This window comes from Triturus cristatus, chromosome 1_2 (assembly GCF_964204655.1).
Source record: "Triturus cristatus chromosome 1_2, aTriCri1.1, whole genome shotgun sequence".
NCBI lineage: Eukaryota > Metazoa > Chordata > Amphibia > Caudata > Salamandridae > Triturus > Triturus cristatus.
Window position 1 is genome coordinate 1089268652 of NC_140580.1, and position 13247 is coordinate 1089281898.

A 13247-nucleotide genomic window follows, 5' to 3' on the forward strand; every position below is an offset into this window, starting at 1 on the left:
ACCTAGGGGGAGTCTATTATTGTCCCAATTTATAAAAAAGGAAGCAGGTCTGATGCAAAGAATTACCGTCCTGTTTCCTTATTGGACTCCTCTATAAAGGTTATGAGTAGAGTTATGCTTGTGAGACTGGAAGAATGGGCGGAACAGGACGGTATTCTGGCAGACAGCCAGTATGGTTTTAGGAAAGGAAGGGGTACGCTTGATCAATGTGTCAATTTAGAACTGTTGATCGGGAAGTACAGTGATGCAAAACCGGGACTTATGTACATGTGTTTTGCTGATTTAAGTAGCGCTTTCGACATGGTTGACCACTCAATTTTGTGGCCAACCTTGTTGAAACTGGGAGCTCCAGAGGGTATAATATTTTTTCTTGCCAGGTTGTATGAAAAATTAAAAACCTGTGTACGTTTTGGCAGGAAGGGAGAATGTACCCCAAACTTTAGTGTCAAACGTGGTATAAGGCAGGGTTGTGTTTTAGCTCCTCTTTTATTTATTTTATTTATTAATGGAATTGATGCTATTCTAAAGGAAGTTAACGCAGATGCTCCTATAATCAATGGTGTTTCAGTGCCGGTGTTATTATACGCCGATGATGCTGTTTTGTTATCCAGAACGTCTGTAGGATTGCAGCGGTTGATGGACAGTTTTGCTTCCTTTATTAAGGATAGGAAACTAGTTATTAATAAAGGAAAAACGTAGACCATGATTTGTGGTTCCAAGAATTTGAAACAGACTATGAAAAGGTATTTTATTGATAATGTAAAGGTGCAACAAGTGGATAAATTCTGTTATTTAGGTATTACTTTTTCTAATGATAAGAAGTGGACTTATGAATTTAATAATATACGCAACAAAATGGCTAGAAATGCCCACGGCATCTTTAGATTTGCCGCTAAAATTGGGGACCGGAGGACCGGGGACATGCTTAAAATTTACCAGGCCAGATGTGTAACAATTGCACTATATGGGGCAGGAATTTGGGGCTATTGTTGCGCCTATAGTTTGCAGCTGGAAGAAAACCTTTTTCTTAAAAAACTTCTATGCTTGCCCGCATCGGCCTCCAATGTTTTGAGTCACCAAGAATTATCTGTCTATTACTTACTTGACTTTTTATCCCTCAGGCCTTTGATGACCTGGCGGTCTATTTGGCTGAAGGATGAGAAGTCTTTTACAATTCCTGCGACTAGATAAATTTGTAGCAATACCCTGGATTAAATATATTATTGTATGTTTTGCAGATATTTTTAACCTGAACATTGTAAATGATCCCAAAGCAGTTCTACTGATCCCCAAAGTTGAGTTAAAAAGGGTTTTTCTGGCCTTTGCTGAGAGAAAGAGGGCTGTTGCCGCTGGAACTCTGTCCACTGTCATGTTTTATAACAGATACTTATCTACGGATGGATTTCCTGTCTATTTAACTTTGGTCACAAGACCATCACATAAATTTGTGTTAACAAGACTCAGATTCGGAATGGTGCACCATTTGGTGGCACATCCGACAATGAAAAAACATCCATCTGGGCCTTGTAGATGTCACGGGATTTCCACGCAAAGCACATTGCACTTTATGTTGTTTTGTAAATTGTATTCTAATTTTCGTGTTGCCCTCTTGAAACCTATGTTTGTTAAATATGGAATACGTACAGTCGAGCATGCAATGAAATTGATATTTAATTTGCAATCTGCGGATATTTGTTTTTATACTGCAACTTTTTTAAACAAATGCATCAATTCCAGGAAAAGTATGTGTTTTTAACTAATTGGATAAATGCTCCTATTTTAATCAGTTTTAATTAATTTATCGTGATTTTAATGTATTGTCATGTCTACTATAATTTGCCCTGTTTTCCCTTCTTACGTTTGTATATTGTGCTTTTATGGTCATTAATTTGTACCGAATAAAGCTTAATTGAATTGAATTGACCGACTTGTGTTCTTGGTTTCTCTCAAATGTAATTTCACTCTCAAGTAGAGTCGTCACCTTTTTAAGAAAAAAAATGTTGGCCACTTACTCCTCAACTTCAGGAAACTGTTAAAGACTTCCCTCTTCCCCCCTCCTTGCTAACCTGCCTATTGCTGTCTGTCACTCTGCTGCTGCTCTCATTCTTCTGTCATTAGCGCCAGGAAACCATTGGTGTCAGTGCGCTATATAAGCTTCATTTAACATAACATAACATAACGTATTTCTTACATAAAGATTTTGTGTACAGTTCCCGATATTCTTTTTTTAGTGTATGATCGAAACGTTAGAAGTCACGATAAAAAGGTTGTGAAAAAATATTGTTTAAATTCCTTTATATATTGAGAATTTCCTGCTGTTGTCTGCTAAGCCAGTATGTTCTCTGCCCACCGTAGTTCATTTGGTGTCTTGCCAGGCGTCCCCTGGCCGCTCTTAAGGTGTGCTTTTGTTCTCTAATTGTGCTTTGTCCCCTCTGCCTTTCTTCCCTATACTCTATTTCACTGAGTTTTCTTCAACTCATAGGATATCTAGTGATGACATTTAAATGTGACATTGACATTATATTTATAAAAGTCATATTGGAAGTTGTCGAAATTGTGACAGAAGCTGATGCCAATCACAACGAACGAGGAGTCACTGCGCATTTTTCGATGGAATGTAATAGTTGCTGCTGCATTCATAACTGCACGGACACCTGCTGGGCTACAAGCACTGTAGGCATAGTCTGCAGCGGCCTCGTGCTGCACAAGAGAGTGCACAAGGCGTGCTGGTGCACGGATGGTGTCAGTCTCAGACATGAATGGTGGTGAGGCAGAGTTTTGCTGGTGCTCTACAGAAATCAGCATGGTAGCAACGCTGGCACAGACCCCAATGCAAGGAAATGCCCCCATCCCAGTGACTAGGCAGTAAACAAAATGAAAGCGGGGTACAAAGGGTCCTGTGTAATTCCTAGGTGCATTAATGATAGCTGTGTTCTTGCTACTTTACATCCCTTCACTTCCCTGCATGAGATCCATGTCTCCTATTTTCCTGCATGCCCGCCTCCCCACTCACAAACCTCACCAGCCGCCACTGATGGTGGGTGGATGGGGGCGGGCGCTTCTAAGATGTGCAACTATTGATGGCAAAAGAGGCAACAAAAAGGACGATTATGACGGTGTTCTCTTCCGTCCAATTCGGTTGTCAACCTCTCCACCCAAAAATCTGTCTTTCCTCTTACATTAGGGTCCTAGCCGGTGGCCCCAAACTCACCCTGGGGATTGTTGCTTCGAGTGGACATCTTGTCTGTACTCACTCTGACGTCACGTGCTGCTCAGCTCCCTCTGGTACTTAGCCGAGTCTCGAGTACATGTCTTTGTAACTGAGTGTAGTCTGGCGAGCCTCTGTTGCAGTCGCCCCTGCTGCCCCACTACCCTCCATCTCTCTCCTCTCCCCGATCCCAAAGTCGGCAGTCTAGCCGACGGACTGTCGGATACAGGTGAGAAGAAAGGGTGACATTCCTGCTATAGGGGGCTAGCTACATATGAAAGTTAATTCACCAAATGCGCATGAAAATTCCCAATTCTGAGGTAACCTGGAAAAACTCAAATAATTTGGAAAAACGGCAGACATCAGGAAGTAGATCAGTGCAGCCACTTGGGGGCGCCTTTAGGCGGTTGCCTTACTCTCCCTTGGGTACAGCCTCTGGAGTAACTGAGGGCACGTGACCTTCACTGTTCAGCTGCAAAGGCCTAGATCTGCCTTAGGAGGAACGATTTCACAGTTTTTCCCCAGTGCCATATTTTATAATAGAAAACAACACCGTTTATTTGGCGTTCATGTTATTATTATAGATGGAGAAACAGATCGCATGGGTTACCAATAAAACGATTCCCTTATGCTAATTTATGGAATTTGTAGCGTTTCTTTCACTGAACAGAAGAAAGTGGGGGTGGCGAAGACATGAAAACCTCACGTTTTGCAGAACACATTGAGCTACTACAAGTGTCATCTGTCTGCCTGTTTCTCCTTTACCTAAAACAACGAAAACAAGCCTTATCTACATGAAGTGGGTGGGAAGATGTTAAAGTAAAGAAGAGACGAGTGCACACAAACAGAATAAAGAGGCATAGAGAGGACAGGCGGTGACTGGGTGAGTGGTATGATCAGAGTCGGGCAGAGCTTAATTTGTGCCGGTGCTTTCCGGTGCTTAGCACCGGCACATACTTATTAGGGCCGGGTCTATGCGTCTGAAGCAGCATTATTCACATGTTATGATTACGATAATAGATAATGTAGTTGATTACTGTCCTTAGCACAGAGTAGTGTTGTTCTCGAAGCTCGACTGCTCCGGACTCGAGTCACGGTGAAGAAGATTGTTGCAAATTTGCGCAGTACAGGTGTTGCGCCGCAGCAGTGAGAGCCCGAGTCAAGATTCAGCCAAGAAGATGAATTTCCGATATGCTAGCATTCATTGGCAGGCCCTTAGGCCGGTGGGCGGGACACTGAGATTGGGCTGGATTTAGTTCTTCAGGGGGAGGGTTTGTGCGCCAGCGTGCGCAGATTTGATTCAGATTGGCGCTCACCGGCACCGAGTCCTAAGCATTCAAGGCGACGACGTTGTGGGCAGGCAGCAGCACCAGGCCCAGTTTATTTATAGATCAGTTAATAAAGGCACTAAGAGGCAGTGTGACCCGGCCCAGCCAACAATGTAACCGCAAGTAAGTACTATAGCAGTATTATAGACTATAGTAAATAGGCTAGCAGTAGCCATAAATGCGCCGTCGTTAGTGTCCGCCCGCTCCCAGACTATGGCGTAGTTTAGCCCGCCTAATGAGCCTCTTGGTGTGTGGCACTGCACCAGCAGCAGCATCAGTGTTTAAATTAAGATTTTCTTGTGCGGGCCCGGTCCACAAACATTATTTGTTTTTCTTATAATTTATTACACTTCGGGAGCGGCTGAGGGAAAGACGACCTAAACTTGCAACGCAGGTCGGGTGGCTGTGGCTTCGACTGCGAGGAATTGGCTCTTCGAAGTTCGCTGGGGTAGGCAGAGAGGACTTCCTCGGTCTCGGATCAGGTCAACGAAGAAGAGATTAGGTTTTGAATGATTTGTGTTCGTCAAAGACAATCAACATCGGTTAAATCAGAGATTCGACTCTTGGGCGTATTTCCATATTGGGCGTCGGCGATTTCTATGTGAACACACATTTCTTTTGACCTTTTCTAGCTAAAGAACAGCATAAGAAGCAGGCAGTGAGAGAGGAAACGAGCACCAGTCTGCCGAGCACCAGTCTAACGTACATGGACAGATTAATATCGTATCCGCTCCAGGCGACTGAGTTAGTGGCTTCTGTCTGCTGCTCCAGCCTGATCCCATTTCACCAACCTGGCAATGCCACAAACAGGGATCAGTGACAGGCACACGAATGGCCTGCAAAAGGCAAAAACTCTTTTAGTACACCGGCAATTAAAAAGGACATTGCCTAATTTGTAGAGCTTTTTATTAGCTTTTTGCTACAGCATTTTTATTTGTCAGAGGCATTATGCTCTTAGTCACCCAGCTACTCAGCTTTCCAGCTCACTGCATTTTTACGCCTATGCTGCACATCATTAGTAAATAAATTTTTTATCCCCGATGCTGAACTAGACATAAGGATTTTGTCAGTGGTTGGTTTAGATATGGTAGGTATGGAAAGTCAGTATGGTAGGTGTGGTAGATTATGATGGATTGGCTTGGTAAGTGTATGGTATGTAATTAAAGTTTGATACGGTATGGTATGTAATGTTAGTTATAGTATCTAAATTTAGAAATGGTATATATAAGGTATGGTCCAGAAGGGATGGTATATAAGGTTAGTTATGGAAAGCTTCCGCAGAACAGACAACGCAGCCACACAACTGCTTTTACATGTAAACGTACAGAAACCTTGTGGGACATGAAAGTCTATAAATTTAGGGGCCTATTTGTTTCAAAGTTGTTCTAAATGCTGCTAGAGAAAGTCATGAATGGATTTATTTTCAATTGCTTAAAGCAATGAAGGGGCGCGTCCTTTTTACTTCCTAGTACAAGTGCATTCTGTTTTCATCCCAAACCCAAAATACAGTACTGTAGCACCACTGGCTTATGTTTCTGAAAAATCAAACTGTGACTCTCACAAAGCATTGTGCTTAAACTATCACTAGGCCTCAGGAAAACAGAAAACCAGAAACTCTCCCACTGAATCTTCCCCTTGGCTCTCTACATAATATATTTAATTGCTCAGAAAGCATAAGTAGTCTGCCTATGCACACTTCTACAAAGTCTTTACATAATATATTACAAACTCAGCACTAACAGTAGGCACAGCTTGTAGGATATTAGAGAAGATAAATGAAATCACATTTATCTGCAAGGTAAGATTTAATACAGCTAAATTTTAACAAGTAAATGCAGACACTCTATATATAGACGTAAGCATTCGAAAATAGAGTAAACTATTCCTTTTCCAGTAGCATTTAAGTAACCTCTCTTGTACAGATGGGTCCAAGCTTTGTGTGTCCAGTAACACAGTTTACCATAATTATGAGAACCACGTGTATCGGGCTTGCTTACCTGCAACACTCTTTAACACCTATCAGATGTATGACGTGGTACTCTGTCTTTCTGTATTTTATTTGTATATGGCATGTATTATTAAGTGTATTATTTATCTGTATCTTTCTGTCCCCAGTTAAGTCACCTTGAAGTAGGGTCGTAGCTTTATTTGATACGAAACAAAGTCCCAAAAAACAAATACATATTTTTAGGAGCTGTGTGGGTGTTTAGTGGCAATAAGATAGGTCACATAGTCAAGTCAATTTTTTTATTCATAGTAAGCGGCGAGAGAGAATCGCTGCTTTTCCATCTTGACTGCTGCAAGTATGCACCTGCCCACGCAGCACATTTTTACAGTGGGTGTTCCAACTTTTTGAATACAGGTAATGCATGTTGATTCTTACTTTGATAAATGGTTAATCAGCTAACATTCAGTATGTAAGATATTAAATTCCCCAATGGTCACTTTAAAGATATTTTTTTACCCATATAAATGAGACATCTGGAGGATTCGGAGCATGAGCACACCAAGATGGCGGTTTTGCTTTGAAGCTCTGTTCCTTACTTACTGATATTATTCAGGTGGAATGTTGGTGGGTTAGAATGTGAAACGTGGGAGGAATCCTCAGTAAGAGTGGTTAGCAGCGGCAGTTGTTTAGTGGCAGCTCCATTCCTGGACGTGTCGAACTCGCCTCCTCTTCTTCTAGTGGATGCTTATCTGGAATAAATACCTACCTGTTTCACCACTTACAGCCCTTGAAAAATCTTAATAATGTTACTAGTGTGTTTTCACAACATTTTGATTCATTTTGTCACATAAATGTATCTTTAAACTCATAGACTCTGTTAAAAATGGCATACCCTAGTATTGTCCTTTAACCAAATCAACACATAGAGCACTGGAATTGTCCATTTTCAATGCATTAGCGATTCTAGCTAATTTATTCCTAAATTGTGCCTTGAATGCACTTTTGATTTAATCTTTTTTCAAAATGTTCACAGGGCAGGGGAACCCCCTATCAAAACCTTACTATGAGGAAGGCTCCATTGCTGAAATTCAGAACAGGTATGAGGTATTATTACATATGAGTTACAACCAGCTGAGGATGTGGGCAGCGACGGCCCGTGTAGGGCATTTTACCGGGGCGGTGACGTGGGGCAGAGGAGTGGCAGGGTGGGGGGTTGCAAAATGCGGCATGTGGCCAATTGCAGGTAAGTTACGAAAAAAATAGATCAAACGAATTTCGTTGCGCGCGCAGCATCGCCAAATGCGATGCAGCGTGCGTAACAAAATTCGTTTTTGTTTTTTTTCGTAATTTACCTGCAATCGGCCGTATGCCGCATTTTGCAAACCCCCACCCTGCCCCTCCTCTGCCCCACGTCACCGCCACGGTAAAACGCCCTACATGGGCTGTCGCTGGATGTGAGTGGAGCTGGAGAAAAGTAGGTGTGGCCTCCGACAAACATATGAGCACCTGCACTTCATATTTTACAAATTAAGCACTGGAGTCGGGAACAAACGAACAAAGCTGTGTCGGAGCCAGCGCCTCATTCATTATTCAAAGACTGCGCCTGGCACTTCGGAGCTGAAATGCTGCCTGCGTAAGCAGTCACAGGCACCCGTCAGACAGCTGGTTCATCCCGGGGTTAATATCCGCGAATAGTCGTTGGATGAACTCTTGAGGGCAGCAGGTACCTGCACTCGAGAGGAGTGCGTGGGCTGTGAGACACGGAGTGCCTGCACTTCGCTCTCTAGAGGAGTGTGTGAGCTCTGACACACGGAGTACGTGCACTTCACTCCCTAGAGGAGTGCGTGGGCTACGAGACAGGGTGTTCCTGCACTTCACTTCCTAGAGAAGGGCATGAACTGTGAGGCAGGGAGGGCCAGCACTTCACTCTCTAGAGGAGTGTGTGAGCTCTGACACATGGAGTACGTGCACTTCATTCCCGAGAGGAGTGCGTGGGCTACGAGACAGGGTGTTCCTGCACTTCACTTCCTAGAGAAGTGCATGAACTGTGAGGCAGGGAGGGCCAGCACTTCACTCTCTAGAGGAGTGTGTGAGCTCTCACACATGGAGTACGTGCACTTCATTCCCTAAAGGAGTGCGGGGTCTACGAAACAGGGCGTTCCTGCACTTCACTTCCTAGAGAAGTGCATGAACTGTGAGGCAGGGAGGGCCAGCACTTCACTCTCTAGAGGAGTGTGTGAGCTCTGACACACGGAGTACGTGCACTTCACTCCCTAGAGGAGTGCGTGGGCTACGAGACAGGGCGTTCCTGCACTTCACTTCCTAGAGAAGTGCATGAACTGTGAGGCAGGGAGGGCCAGCACTTCACTCTCTAGAGGAGTGTGTGAGCTCTGACACACGGAGTACGTGCACTTCACTCCCTAGAGAAGTGCGTGGGCTACGAGACAGGGTGTTCCTGCACTTCACTTCCTAGAGAAGTGCATGAACTGTGAGGCAGGGAGGGCCAGCACTTCACTATCTAGAGGAGCGTGTGAGCTCTGACACACGGAGTACGTGCACTTCACTCCCTAGAGGAGTGCGTGGGCTACGAGACAGGGTGTTCCTGCACTTCACTTCCTAGAGAAGTGCATGAACTGTGAGGCAGGGAGGGCCAGCACTTCACTCTCTAGAGGAGTGTGTGAGCTCTGACACACGGAGTACGTGCACTTCACTCCCTAGAGGAGTGCGTGGGCTACGAGACAGGGTGTTCCTGCACTTCACTTCCTAGAGAAGTGCATGAACTGTGAGGCAGGGAGGGCCAGCACTTCATTCTCTAGAGGAGTGTGTGAGCTCTGAAACATGGAGTACGTGCACTTCATTCCCGAGAGGAGTGCGTGGGCTACGAGACAGGGTGTTCCTGCACTTCACTTCCTAGAGAAGTGCATGAACTGTGAGGCAGGGAGGGCCAGCACTTCACTCTCTAGAGGAGTGTGTGAGCTCTGACACACGGAGTACGTGCACCTCATTCCCTAGAGGAGTGCGTGGGCTACGAGACAGGGTGTTCCTGCACTTCACTTCCTAGAGAAGGGCATGAACTGTGAGGCAGGGAGGGCCAGCACTTCACTCTCTAGAGGAGTGTGTGAGCTCTGACACATGGAGTACGTGCACTTCATTCCCGAGAGGAGTGCGTAGGCTATGAGACAGGGTGTTCCTGCACTTCACTTCCTAGAGAAGTGCATGAACTGTGAGGCAGGGAGGGCCAGCACTTTACTCTCTAGAGGAGTGTGTGAGCTCTGACACATGGAGTACGTGCACTTCATTCCCTAGAGGAGTGCGGGGGCTACGAAACAGGGCGTTCCTGCACTTCACTTCCTAGAGAAGTGCATGAACTGTGAGGCAGGGAGGGCCAGCACTTCACTCTCTAGAGGAGTGTGTGAGCTCTGACACACGGAGTACGTGCACTTCACTCCCTAGAGGAGTGCGTGGGCTACGAGACAGGGTGTTCCTGCACTTCACTTCCTAGAGAAGTGCATGAACTGTGAGGCAGGGAGGGCCAGCACTTCACTCTCTAGAGGAGTGTGTGAGCTCTGACACACGGAGTACGTGCACTTCACTCCCTAGAGGAGTGCGTGGGCTACGAGACAGGGTGTTCCTGCACTTCACTTCCTAGAGAAGTGCATGAACTGTGAGGCAGGGAGGGCCAGCACTTCACTCTCTAGAGGAGTGTGTGAGCTCTGACACACGGAGTACGTGCACTTCACTCCCTAGAGGAGTGCGTGGGCTACGAGACAGGGTGTTCCTGCACTTCACTTCCTAGAGAAGTGCATGAACTGTGAGGCAGGGAGGGCCAGCACTTCACTCTCTAGAGGAGTGTGTGAGCTCTGACACATGGAGTACGTGCACTTCATTCCCTAGAGGAGTGCGTGGGCTACGAGACAGGGCGTTCCTGCACTTCACTTCCTAGAGAAGTGCATGAACTGTGAGGCAGGGAGGGCCAGCACTTCACTCTCTAGAGGAGTGTGTGAGCTGTGCGACATGGAGTACCTGCACTTCATTCCCTAGAGAAATGCGTGAGCTCTGAGGCATAGAGTACATGCACTTTACTCCCTAATGGAGGGATGAGTGAGCTCTGACACATGGAGCACGTGCATTTTACTCCCTAGGAAGTGAGTGGGCTGTGAGACAGGAAGTACCAGCACTTCACACCCTAAAAGAGGTAGTTGCAGGTAGTACCTTCACTTCACTCTCTAGAGGAGTGCGTGAGCTCTGAGACATGAAGTACCTGCACTTCACTCCCTAGAGAAGTGCGTGAGCTGTGAGACAGGGAGTACCTGCACTTCACTCCTTAGAGGAATGTGTGAGCTCTGAAACACGGAGTACCTGCACTCGCTCCCTAGAGGAGTGTGTGAGCTCTGAGACACGGAGTATCTGCACTTCACTCCCTAAAGGAGTGCGTGACTCTGAGACATGAAGTACCTGGTCTTCGCTACCTAGAGGAGTGCGAGACTCTGAGACATGAAGTACCTGGTCTTCACTACCTAGTGGAGTACATGAGCTCTGATCTTCACTCCCTAGAGGAGTGCATGAGCTCTGAGACATGAAGTACCTGCACTTAGCTCCCTAGAGCCATGGTACTCATAGTACGACCCGTGGGCCACCAGTGGCCAGCTAGGCCTTCCTTGGCGGCCCGTGTACCTTGCAGGTAATGTACCCATGGCCCCCCAGAGAGAGAGAGAGAGTGGAGAGAGAGAGAGAGAGAGAGAGAGAGAGAGAGAGAGAGTGAGAGAGAGAGTGAGATTGGAGAGAGTATGGAGAGAGAGAGTGGAGTGGAGAGCGAGAGAGAGAGAGTAGAGAGAGAGAGACTGTGGAAAGAGAGTGTGTGGAGAGAGAGAGAGTGGAGGGAGAGAGTAGAGAGAGACAGTGGGGAGAGAAAGAGTGGAGAGAGAAAGAGTGGAGAGAGAAAGAATGGAGAGAGAGAGAGAGTGGAGAGAGAGTAGAGAGAGAGACTGACTCACTGAGATACTGACTGACTGAGAGACTGACTGACAGAGAGAGAGAGACTGACAGAGAGAGAGACTTACCGAGAGAGAGAGTGAAAGACTGGCTGAGAGAGAGACTGACTGACTAAGAGAGAGAGACTAGAGAGAAAGGCTGAAAGAGAGAGAGAGAATAACAGACTGAGCGACAGAGAGAGAGTGAGAGAGAGACTGACTTAGAGAGAGAGAGACTGGCTGACAGAAAGAGAGAGACTGAGTGAGAGAGAGACTGACTGGCTAACTGAGAGAGACTGCCTGGCTGACTGAGAGAGACTGACTGACACAGAGAGAGAGACTGACTGAGAGAGAAACTGAGAGAGAGAGACTTCGAGACTGACTGGGAGAGAGAGAGAGACTGACTGACCGACTGAGAGGGTGAAGCCTGACAGAAAGAGAGAGACTGACTGAGAGAGAGACTGACAGAGAGAGAGACTGTCTGACTGACTGAATGACAGAGAAAGAGAGAGAGACTGACTGGCTGAGTGAGAGAGACTGACTGGCTGACTGAGAGAGACTGACTGACAGAGAGAGAGACTGACTGAGAGAGAGAGACTGAGTAGGAGAGAGAGAGAGACTGACTGACCGACTGAGAGGGTAGAGATTGACAGAGAGAGAGAGTGACTGACTGACTGACTGAAAGAGAGACTGACTGACAGGGAGACCGACTGACTGAATGGCAGAGAGAGAGAGAGACTGATGGACTGAGGGAGAGAGAGACTGACTGACAGAGAGGGAGACTGAAAGAGAGAGAAAGACAGACAGAGAGAGACTGACTGACTGACAGAGAGGGACTGACTGACACTGACTGGGAGAGAGACTGACTGAGAGACTGACTGACTGAGAGAGACTGACTGAGACTGACAGAGCAATATTGACTGACTGGGAGAGTCTGACCGACTGAGAGAGACTGACTGACAGAGAGAGAGAGACTGACTTACTGAGACTGACAGAGAGAGAGGCTGACTGACTGACTGAGAGAGAGACTGACTGGGAGAGAGAAAGAGACTGATTGAGACTGACAGAGAGAGACTGACTGACTGAGGGAGCGACTGGCTGAGAGAGAGACTGACTGACTGAGAGAGAGAGAGATTGACAGAGAGAGAGAGCCTGACAGAGAGAGAGAGCCTGACAGAGAGAGAGAGACTGACTGACAGAGAGAGAGACTGACTGACAGAGAGAGAAAGACTGACTGACTGACTGACAGAGAGAGAGACTGACTGACAGAGAGAGAGAGAGAGACTGACTGACATTGAGAAAGAGAGAGACTGACAGAGAGAGACTGACTGAGAGAGAGAGAGAGAGAGACTGGCTGACTCAGAGAGAGAGAGAGGGACTATGATGGAATTGGGGTCAAAGTGTGTATGAAGCTATGCAATGCCTCTTAATATTACTATTCTCTGCTAATAAAAATGTATTATCAAAATGTGCTCTCTGTAGTTACATCTGCTTTTGAAATACAGCATTGTCCCATTGTCTAATGTTTTGAAACAGGTTTGATTTTTTTTTACTCTAGCCCGCCACCCCACTGACCCCGCCCCCCCTGACCACACCCCTACCGGTGTGGCCCTCGGCTACAAACCACACTGTAATTGTGGCCCCCGACCGAAAGTTTGTGAATACCCATGCCCTAGAGGAATGTGTGAGCTCTGAGACATAGAGTACCCGCACTTCACTCCCTAGAAGAGTGCATGAGCTGTGAGATACAGAGTACCTGCACTTCACTCCCTAGACGAGTGCATAAGTTCTGA

The 13247-nt window shown here is 46.3% G+C and overlaps 1 protein-coding gene across 2 annotated transcripts in view; it reads left to right on the top strand.

The window, feature by feature from the left end:
* The first annotated feature begins 3346 nt into the window (after positions 1–3346).
* B3GALT9 (beta-1,3-galactosyltransferase 9) overlaps positions 3347–13247 on the top strand; it is a 44698-nt gene continuing 34797 nt past the window's right edge. The window contains exon 1 of one of the 2 annotated variants that reach the window (XM_085616087.1): positions 3347–3437. The gene's annotated coding sequence lies outside the window, so the exon portion shown is untranslated. Of the gene's footprint in view, positions 3438–4507; positions 4660–13247 lie in introns of those variants that run through there. The other variant, XM_085616079.1, reaches the window with a different exon arrangement.